The 9,706-nt window shown below is 35.8% G+C and overlaps 1 pseudogene across 1 annotated transcript; it reads right to left on the minus strand.

Annotated features, from left to right (window-relative positions):
- Nucleotides 1-305: 305 nt before the first annotated feature.
- Nucleotides 306-4,383, minus strand: LOC145015457 (disease resistance protein RPV1-like; annotated as a pseudogene). The gene is made up of 4 exons (XR_013665884.1): nucleotides 3,714-4,383; nucleotides 2,366-3,473; nucleotides 1,914-2,264; nucleotides 306-1,807 (listed from the first exon to the last, which is right to left on the minus strand). The product of XR_013665884.1 is annotated as a disease resistance protein RPV1-like (transcript).
- Between the last annotated feature and the right edge of the window lie 5,323 nt (nucleotides 4,384-9,706).

Genomic DNA, 9,706 nt, shown 5'->3' on the forward strand with positions numbered 1-9,706 from the left:
ATAAAGTGAGCCCTAATTCTGTTATAAGGCAGTAGTAGTGAGAACAACACTTCAATTTTGGCTTGTCTAATATGTCGGGCCCCACCTTAAGGAGTATTTAAGCTTGTCTTTGTTTTAGAGAAAGGTAGGTAAGAATTATTTTGTAGAATGAACTTTGTTCTTGGAGAGGAATGAATGGGAAAAACATAATCTATCTTATCCGTTCATAGTTACATTATCAGTTCTTATTCAATAATGTATCAGGGTCTTTAATTGGTATCATAGCACTTGATGTTGGGAAAGAAATGACAAGGAGGTTAGACAACTTGGAGGAAAGATGATAATGCATACAACTTCAAATGCAGAAAAACAAATAAAAAGGAATACAACTTTTAAGAGTGTTCAACATTTCGCACAAAATCCATGTGTACTGCTGAATTTTTTAACTTTGTGCAAGGCATTAGGCATGAAAAAATAAATGTCATCTTTTAGAATTGCCAAGTCATGGAAGGTTTCAACTCGAATACAACAAACTTAGCTCCTCTTGCCTCTTGGGTACCTCTGGAATACTGCCTTTGAGTTTAAGCTTTCTTTAACGCTGTAGCCCACAAATGCTTCTTGAAAACGTCTCAAATTTTGTGCAAGCACACTGACCCTCAGAAATAAGCTTCTCAATACCTCTAGTCAGTGAGGGTATATCTTCCTTATGAAAACATGTAAACTCAAAGTATGGAAAATTATTGTCAGGGTGAAGTGGGCATCTTTCTAGGGTGAAATGTAACTCAGCTAAAGGACCAACCTCAAGTGATTCATGCACTCTACCAGAAGTATCATCCCTTCTGTTAAAAAATAAAGATCTAAACCCCAAGCAACCATTTAAGTTGAAGTACACAATATTTTTTAAACAACCCATGGGAGCATGAAGTTGGGCCAAGTAATAACATTCTTTAAGATGTAACTTCTTGAGATTTGGGGTTAGCCCAAGGTCAAGGGTCCACAACTTTAAATGGTCAAGCCCAAGGGATACAATCTTATTACATTCATCAACCACTTGAATTTCCTCCAAATAATCACATTTCACAAGATCTAACTCCTCGAGATTTGGAGTATGCCCAAGATGAAAGATCCTCAACCATGAATTAGTGAATTTAATGGTCCTGAGATTTAGACATCTATGGGGCAAGTGAAGGTTTACCAAAACTTTGCATTCAGAAAGAGATAACTTACTGAGATTGGGAACCCGCCTGAGATCTAGGGTCCTCAACTTTAAATTGCTGATGTCGATGCATGTGAGTATTGGGCATTCATAAATGCGAAAAATTTCTAGACTGGTGCATTTATGAAGATCTAACCTCTCAAGATTTGGACTTGGCCCAAGGTCAAGGGTCCTCCACTTTAAACCTCTAAGATAGAGGGACCTGAGCTTTAAACATTCGTTGGCCATGTGAAGTTCTTCCAGATCATAACAACTTCTAAGAACTAAATACTCGAGATTCGGAGTCAGCCCAATATCAAGGGTCCTCAAATTTGAATGATCGACATTGAGGGATCTTAGATTTAGACATCTATCAAGCATGTAAAGTTCTACCATATCACCACTTACAAGCAACAAGTTCTCAAGATTTGGAGTCAGCCCAAGGTCAAGGGTCCGCAACTTTACATCAAAAAGTTCAAGAGATCTGAGTTTTAGACATTCCCTGGGCATGTAAAGTTCTACCAAACCACCATATCGTTGAAGCCTCAACGTCTCGAGATTTGGAGCCAACCTAAGGTCAAGGGACCTCAACTTTGGACCACTGAGGAAAAGGAATTTGAGCTTGTTAAAAACCTAACATCAGCAAAATAACAAAATGAATATTGTTATAAGAACAAATCAATGGATATATAACATTATAATGAATTATGCCAAAACAATTAATCAACCACAATTCTACCTTTCTTTCTCCCCCTTCCCAAAGTTGTACAATACCGCTGTTAGCCATATGAAGCGCGACAAGATTATTTGCTTCAAATGTTTCGGGTAAAGACCTAAAAGGGTAATTGTACCATTGCAAATATCGTAAAGAATTTGGAAAGTATAGACTGACCTTATTAAATTTCCAATTACAACACAGAAATCCTAAAGCATTTAAAAAGTTTGGCACGAGTTTATCATTCTCCAAATTCAAGTGAAGATCTACCACATCAAGAAACCACAGTTCCTTCATCTTTCTAAGACCATTCATAAAAACTTTCGCATTGAATCTCAATGGAAAGAAGTGAATGCCTTTTGTTGCTTCAGTACCCTGTAATTCAAAAGAAGCCACCATGAAACTTGTATCTTAACAAAGTTAAAATGTGTTAGTATTCTCCAACTTAAATATAAATGTGATCCTTAGTCCCTTACCAAGTCATTCACCAATATATTTTCAATTTCTTTGTAATTCCACAATCGGCTGTGCTGGTTAGGCATATCGGGATGCGAACGACGAATAATATTTTTGGCCATTTCTTCTAAATGGTCATGCATGCCCACACGTTCATCAAAATCATCATTAATAGTTATGAGACATGTTTGCTCAAGAACCCTTAACCCAATTCTAGCATGAAATCCACGGCTTTCAAGTGCTATTATGACTGTCTCTTTCTGCCAACCTTTCATTATGGTTGCAACATCTAGGAATATTTCTTTGTAATCGTCGTCTAGACCAATATAGCTTAATTCCAATTTTTTCTGGGTTTCCTCTAAAGGAATTGTTTTTAGTCTGGCCAAGGCATCTACCCATTCAAGCTTACTTTTACCACACAGAGACGAACCCAAAACTTTGATTGTCAAGGGAAGACCAGCAGCATAACATAAAACTTGTCTTGAGAGCTCTTCGTATCCTTGAACTGGAATCTCTTTCCCAAATGCATACCTACTAAAGAGCCAAATTGCTTCCTTATCTGACAACAGATTGACATTATGAATCGACTTTACTCCATGTGCTACAAGCACTTGCAAATCTCTTGTTGTAATAATAATCATACTTCCCGACTTAAACCAATTAGGGTCACCAGCTAACGCCTCAAGTTGGTCTAGATGATCCACATCATCTAGAACAAGAAGAACCTTTCTACCGCGCATCATCCATGACATCATGTTTTTCCCCTCACATTCACTGCCTACGTGGATGCCTTTATCATTTAAAACATTTGAAAGGACTTTATTTTGCAACAACTCCAAACCGGACAAAGAAGCATTCGAAACTTCCTTGACATTCTCAATAAAAGCTTTGCCTTCAAACTGAAAGGATATTTTATTAAAAATAGTTTTGGCCAAAGTTGTCTTCCCACCACCTCCTATCCCTATGATCCCGATCATGGAAACATCATTAGAAGCCACTCCTGAAGATGATATAATATCATTGATCCGGGTCTCCATGCCTACTAAGTTTTTACCAATGCAGACCTTAATGGACCGTAACTCTAATGAAAGCTTTTCAATGATTTGTCTGATGAATTTGGCTTCATGCCTGTATATTAGAGAGTATTCAATTAGTTTACTCAAATCCCACCTAAACGATCTAAAACATACAAACGCATATGAGGCGATAACCTCGTAATATAACCATGCATATTTCATGTTTAATCTTTCGACTCACAGACTGAGTTAAGATTAGACAATCCAGGATATGAGGTCATGTCCAAGCCTTGGACATCCAAGGTAAACGTAGATTAGAAAGAATATTGTAGAGATATGATGAAGGAATTACCCATTAGCAGTGTTTTTCAACTCCCACCCTGCCAGATCAGCTGCTTCTTTGAGAGCCTCTCTCCATTTCCCAGCAGCCTCTTCCTTTTTGTGTCTGGCAAAGGCTTCTCCAACTTCCCCACTCTGTTTGTGGACTTCACAGGGTTCCACATCATAGAAGACTGGGTAAGCAGTATGCTTGGTTGTCTTGTGACAATCCATTATTTTCACAAGCTCATCTAAGCACCAAGATGAAGAGGCGTAGTTCTTTGAGAAAACAATGATGAAGTATTTTGAGGCTTCAATGGATCCCATGAGCTCATCGCTGATACGTTTCCCTTTCTTGATTCTCTGGTCGTCCTTGTAAGTGTAAATGTTGTTCTGCTGAAGAGCATGATAAAGATGATCAATGAAGTTCTTACGGGTGTCTTCCCCACTAAAACTCAAAAACACATCATACTTGAAGCTCTTAGGAAACAGATGAAGTTGAAGAGGATGCCATTGAAGGTATGCTTGAAGGATCCTATACAATAATATCTATGTTGGGACAAATCTATATGAAACAATTGCAAATAAACTTGGATGAGATGAACCGAATGACCTCGATCAAGGGTGTAAGTTAAGAAAATATGGTTCTAGCAATGGCTAAATCAAAATGTCAACGTTATCAGTTTGTAAAGAAAGTCTATGGAAGTAGGTGGAGACAAAAGCCACTTGATTGGTAGAAGAGGATACGATTATTTGGTTAAAAGAAAAGATAACCAATGGAAATTATGCAACAACATATTATACATGAGAATATGCAACCTGTTGTTGAAACGGTAAGCATCCAATATTCTCATTTTTAATTCACTCGTAGCTCACACCTGCCAGGCTTTTTATAATAATTAATAATAAATTGAGTACAGGAAATGGTAAAAAGAACCGAAGCAGATCATAGTTTCGCCCACCTTTTAACTTTCCGCGATGAAGACGAAATCGAACGACTAGTGAAGCTTTGTGATGATCGATTGAAAACCAGACGGATGAAAACTATCATCACCGTGATTGGATGGTCGGAGACGAGAAACTCGACATTGAAGAAGCTAAAGCAGACCTGCGTATCAGAGTTCTTACCTTTGAAGTGCAAAGAGTGCTGCTTTAATCTTAGTATTAATTATAGGTTAATTCAAAAAATAAATAAATAAATATAGGGGCTATAATTTTTAATTTATAAAAAATAAGAAAAATAATGAATTATTGAAATTGAAATATTTTTTTTATCTTTTAAAAAAGTTAAACAAATAATTTAAATAAATAAAAAATAATAATAATAAGCTTTAATTTAAAATTTTAAAAATTAAAAGAAACTTATATTCATTTATTATTATACTTATTGTAATTGTTACATTAAAATATTATTTATTAAAATAAGAAAACTAAAACTCATGACATGTGAAAAAAATTAATTCAAAATGATCATAAAATAACATTTAACAAATTAAATGACAGTCCGACATATAGTAAAAAAAATCTTCATTTATTAAAGTAAGAAGATTTCTTTATTTAATATCAATATTCGATTTTTTTTAAACGACAACTAATTGTATTCCTATATATATATATATATATATATATATATATATATATATATATATATATATATATATATACACACACACACACACGCCTCTTCAAGAAACTTGAACAATAACCTCCCCTTTAAAAGAATTATTTTTTACCGTTAGGCATCAATAATTAATTTAAAATTAAAATTTCGCTATATAAAAGATAGATTGCGTTACTATTGTTTGGTCAAATTTTAGACGAGTCGGTATGGGCCTCGACGAGAAGCAACGAGACCCACGTGACACTCTGCGACGCCGTCATAACGCGGTGAACACCCCCCCCTAGCCGTTGCTTCTCGTCACCCGGAACTCGTTGCCTTGGAAACGAGTTGTAACGCCAAAAAAAATATACGTTGCACATTTTTTTACCGTTTAATAACGGTCCATTTCAAAAAAAAAAATTACCTTTTTACCATTTATATATATACATACACTTTATTTCAATTTTTATATACCTTTCTCTCATTCTCTCTATATCTTTATACACATTTTCTCTCATTCTTTCTATATCTATATCTTTAATTCAAAAAATGGAGCAAAACCCAAACACCCCCCCCCCCCCCCCTCCATCATCAAACCCAAACATAACCTCGCCTCTCGGATTTGCGGGGTACGAAAATTATTTTAACCTTTTGTCGTCTCAAGGTTCACCACAAATACCATACCAAGGTGCCGCTTTCAATCCCGCTTCACCGCCACTGCAATTTCCCAACTCACCTTACATTCAACGAAATCAATTTGGTCAAAACCCAAATTTACAACAAAATCTTTTCTCTACTTTTGGTTCGATGCAACAAACAACCAATCAACCGTCACCTACAACACAACTAACAGTTCAAGTGGAAGCAGGTTGTAGTAGGAAAGGGAAAGGGAAAGGAAAATCAAAAGGGAAATCTATAGCGGTGGAATCTGAAAATGCAGACGTTCCACAATGGTGGACACCAGAGGAGGAATACGCTTTGACGAAGGCTTGGTGTGCTACTTCAAAGGACGAACTTCGCGAAATGGAATGAAAAAAGGAGCTTAATGGGGGGGGGGGGGGGTGCTCGACAAGTTTCACGCTATTTTAAAAAAAAAAATCCGTATCGCAACAACGACATGTTGAGCAGCAAATGGGGTATGATAAGTAAGCGGTGCAGCAAATTCAACGGTATTTACAACCGGATTGCGGCGCAACAACAAAGTGGAACCAACGACTTTGATTTGTTCAAAGCTGCTAAGGAACAATATCGGGTCGAAATAGGTCATGTTTTCGGCTTTGAAAAATCATGGGAATTGTTGCGAGCGGATCCAAAGTGGAATAAAACGCCTATATCGTCGGAGGTTCAATCCAAAAGGTCTCGCAATTCTAGTTCGGTCGACGTGTCGGACACACGGACTAACATCGACCTAAACACCGATGACGATGAGATCCCGGATGATATCCAAGAAATATCCCCACCACGACGACCGCCCGGACGCGACAAAGCGAGACGCGCTGCAAGACATGCGAAGGAGGTGGAGACGAGAGCAAAAGATGCGGCGGAAATGAGAGCAAAATTCGACGAACATAATTTGTTAATAAAAGAAAAAAATGAGTTGAAACGTCGTCATTTGGAATTTCTGGAAAGGCAGACACGGGAGAAGCAAGAGCAAAAAGAGAGGGAACTAATGACACAACAGTTGTCAATTCTTCGAACAAGTGAGGAGGGTTTAGCACCTGCTGATCTAGCGGTGCTATAAGCAATGAAAGAACAAATTAGGAAAAAATATTTGGGTTGATTAGGATTTGTGTGTGGTATTTAGTTGTGATTTCAATGTTATTTTAGTTATTAATTTAGGTTTAAAATTATGTTTTTTTAATTGTAATCGGATTTTAGATTTTAAATATTATGTCTTTTTTTTTTTGTTTTTAAAATTATATGTTTTATAAAAAAAATATATTAGTTATTAAAAAAATGCAAAAGAAAAAAAAAACAAAACAAAAAAAAGGTAAAAAAAAACGAAATAGTAAAAAAAATACAAAAATAAAAATATTTATTTTCAAAATGTTGGTGTTACATCTTGTTGCATTTTGTTGCCCATTTTCCCACTTGGTGTTATAACACCACTTGCTTATGTGGCATGTGAGGTGGTGTTGCACCTTGTTGCCCACACCCAATGCTCTTACACTTTTGGTGTCTCATGGTCCTTGCTCCCTTGGTAGATATAAAAAAGACTAAATTACCATTTTTTTTATTTTTTATTTTCTTTTACCAATTTATACTTTTTATGAATATATATAAAATAATCTCTCTCTCTCTCTCTCCCTCTCTCTCTCTCTCTCCCTCTCTCTCTCTCTCTAAGAATTTTCAACATAGTTGTGGGCCTTTGGCGGTTGAATTGTGTGAGGATGTGCCTCAAGGAAAAGGGAAGAATGGGTGGTCTTTAGATTGCTTGGTAAGGGTTCAAGGATATGAGAGCCTACATGGTTCAAGTGGAGGATACTACTTGTTTGGAGGAAGTTGTCTCAAAAGGTGAGTGTCTATGGGTTAAAACGATGTTAGAAACGTAGACTGTTCGAGGGCTTGATTTGTGGCCTACATGTTTACTCGAACACTTAGGGTCGATGAATACGAAGTAAAATTTTCACTCGTAATGTAACATTAGAAGTTTTTCAGGGCTCAACCATAGGTGTTTTTTGGTTTATCAGATGGTGGATTGCATCGATTGACATTGCGGATCTGGGTACTATTTTGAGCATTAGCCGAAGCACGAGTGCATAAGGTTGTATAGGCCTGATAGGCTTGCTAAGGTTGGTAAGAGGTTTGATAGAGATCAAGGTGAAGTTGGGCTAACATCAAGGTGTTTAGTATGGTGACTCGAAAGGTTTTGGTTGGATGTGGGTCAGTTATCCATAGCATCCGTTTTTTAGTTCAAGTATAAAGGTTGGACTTAGTTTGTACTTTGTAAGCCAACGTAGAGATTGTCGGTCAAGTCACAAGTTGCTTAAAAGTTAAAACCAAAGTCTAGCGTTAAAAATGACAATATCCTATGGTCTAGGGACTATTGGGTAAATAGTCAAAATGTATTTTTACTTTAGCATGTTAAAAGAAATCATCAAGAGAGAGAGAGAGAGAGTATTTTAAGTTCTAGTTTTCTTCTGTGTCTTTGTATAATGGTTATTCTTAATTATTGTTTCAATATAATGGTTTTTATTAGTTTGAAATGAAGTAACGGCCTTGTTTCATGTGTTAAAAATTACTTTTATTATGGACTACCTTAAAACACATGCATCTTCATATAGATACACTTTAGAATCTTTTTTACTTATTTGACTAGTAAACTAGTTTTTTTCATTTTACTTATTAACCAGTTAGATACTAAACGTAGTTGATCCAATTTTTGGTAAGTACATTTAAAATTATATATAAACATGCCATCCTTTTTTTTATTGTTAAAAGATTTTAAACGACTGATAGTTGTATACAATTATACGCAAGATATAAATTTCAAAACTTATTTACTTTTTTGTTATTTTAAGAAAATACAAGATCCTTTTCATTGTGAGAATGGGAAATGATATCTTAAATCATTTTGGTAGAAGATGAAAACGGGGGAAAGTGTGTATTAAACTACAGGAACAGAAGCTAATGAATGGAAAACACTAATTAAGATATTTTTAGTAGATTTTGAACGATAAGCATACTACTTGCTGACTCACATCCAGAAAAAAATGACAACAGCCATCCTTGAGAACGTGAGAGTGCTTATCAAACAAACAAACAGAAATTTTGATAAGTTAGGAGAACACAAGAAGTTCCTTTTCAAGTTCATCTTGGATCACCTGCAATGCATGCAAATAGTTCTCTAAATTTATAAAATACTCAGATTACATGAAATGATCGATATAAACCAAAAAGTTTTCGATATATATCTACTTTTATTGGTGCGTACAGAATACTTCCTTTTGAATTTAAGCTTTTTTTGATGTTGTACAAATGCTTCTTGAAAATGTCTCAAGTTTTGTGCAAGCACACACATCTTCAGAAATAAGCTTCTTAATACTACTAGTCAATGAAGGTAAATCTTCTATATGAAAAGATTTAAACTCATACTCTGGAAAATGAAGTTTCAGGGTGAAATAGGCAACTTTCAAAGGTAAAACGTATCACAGCTAAAAAATCAACCTCGAGTGATTCATCCTCACTACATGAAGTATCATCCTCCATGTGAAATGAAAAAGATCTAAACCTCAAACAACCACTTAAGTCTAAGTACACAAGATTTTTTAGACATCCCATGGGAGCATGAAGTTCTACCAAGTTATGACAATCTTTAAGAACTAACTTCTCGATATTTGGAGTCAGCCCAAGGTCACGGGTCTTCAACTTTGACTACAAATGTTGAGGGACACAAGCTTTTGACATTGACCGATCAAGCGAAGTTC

The sequence above is a fragment of the Lactuca saligna genome, chromosome 9, assembly GCF_052625555.1.
Source record: "Lactuca saligna cultivar CGN05327 chromosome 9, ASM5262555v1, whole genome shotgun sequence".
Lineage (NCBI taxonomy): Eukaryota > Viridiplantae > Streptophyta > Magnoliopsida > Asterales > Asteraceae > Lactuca > Lactuca saligna.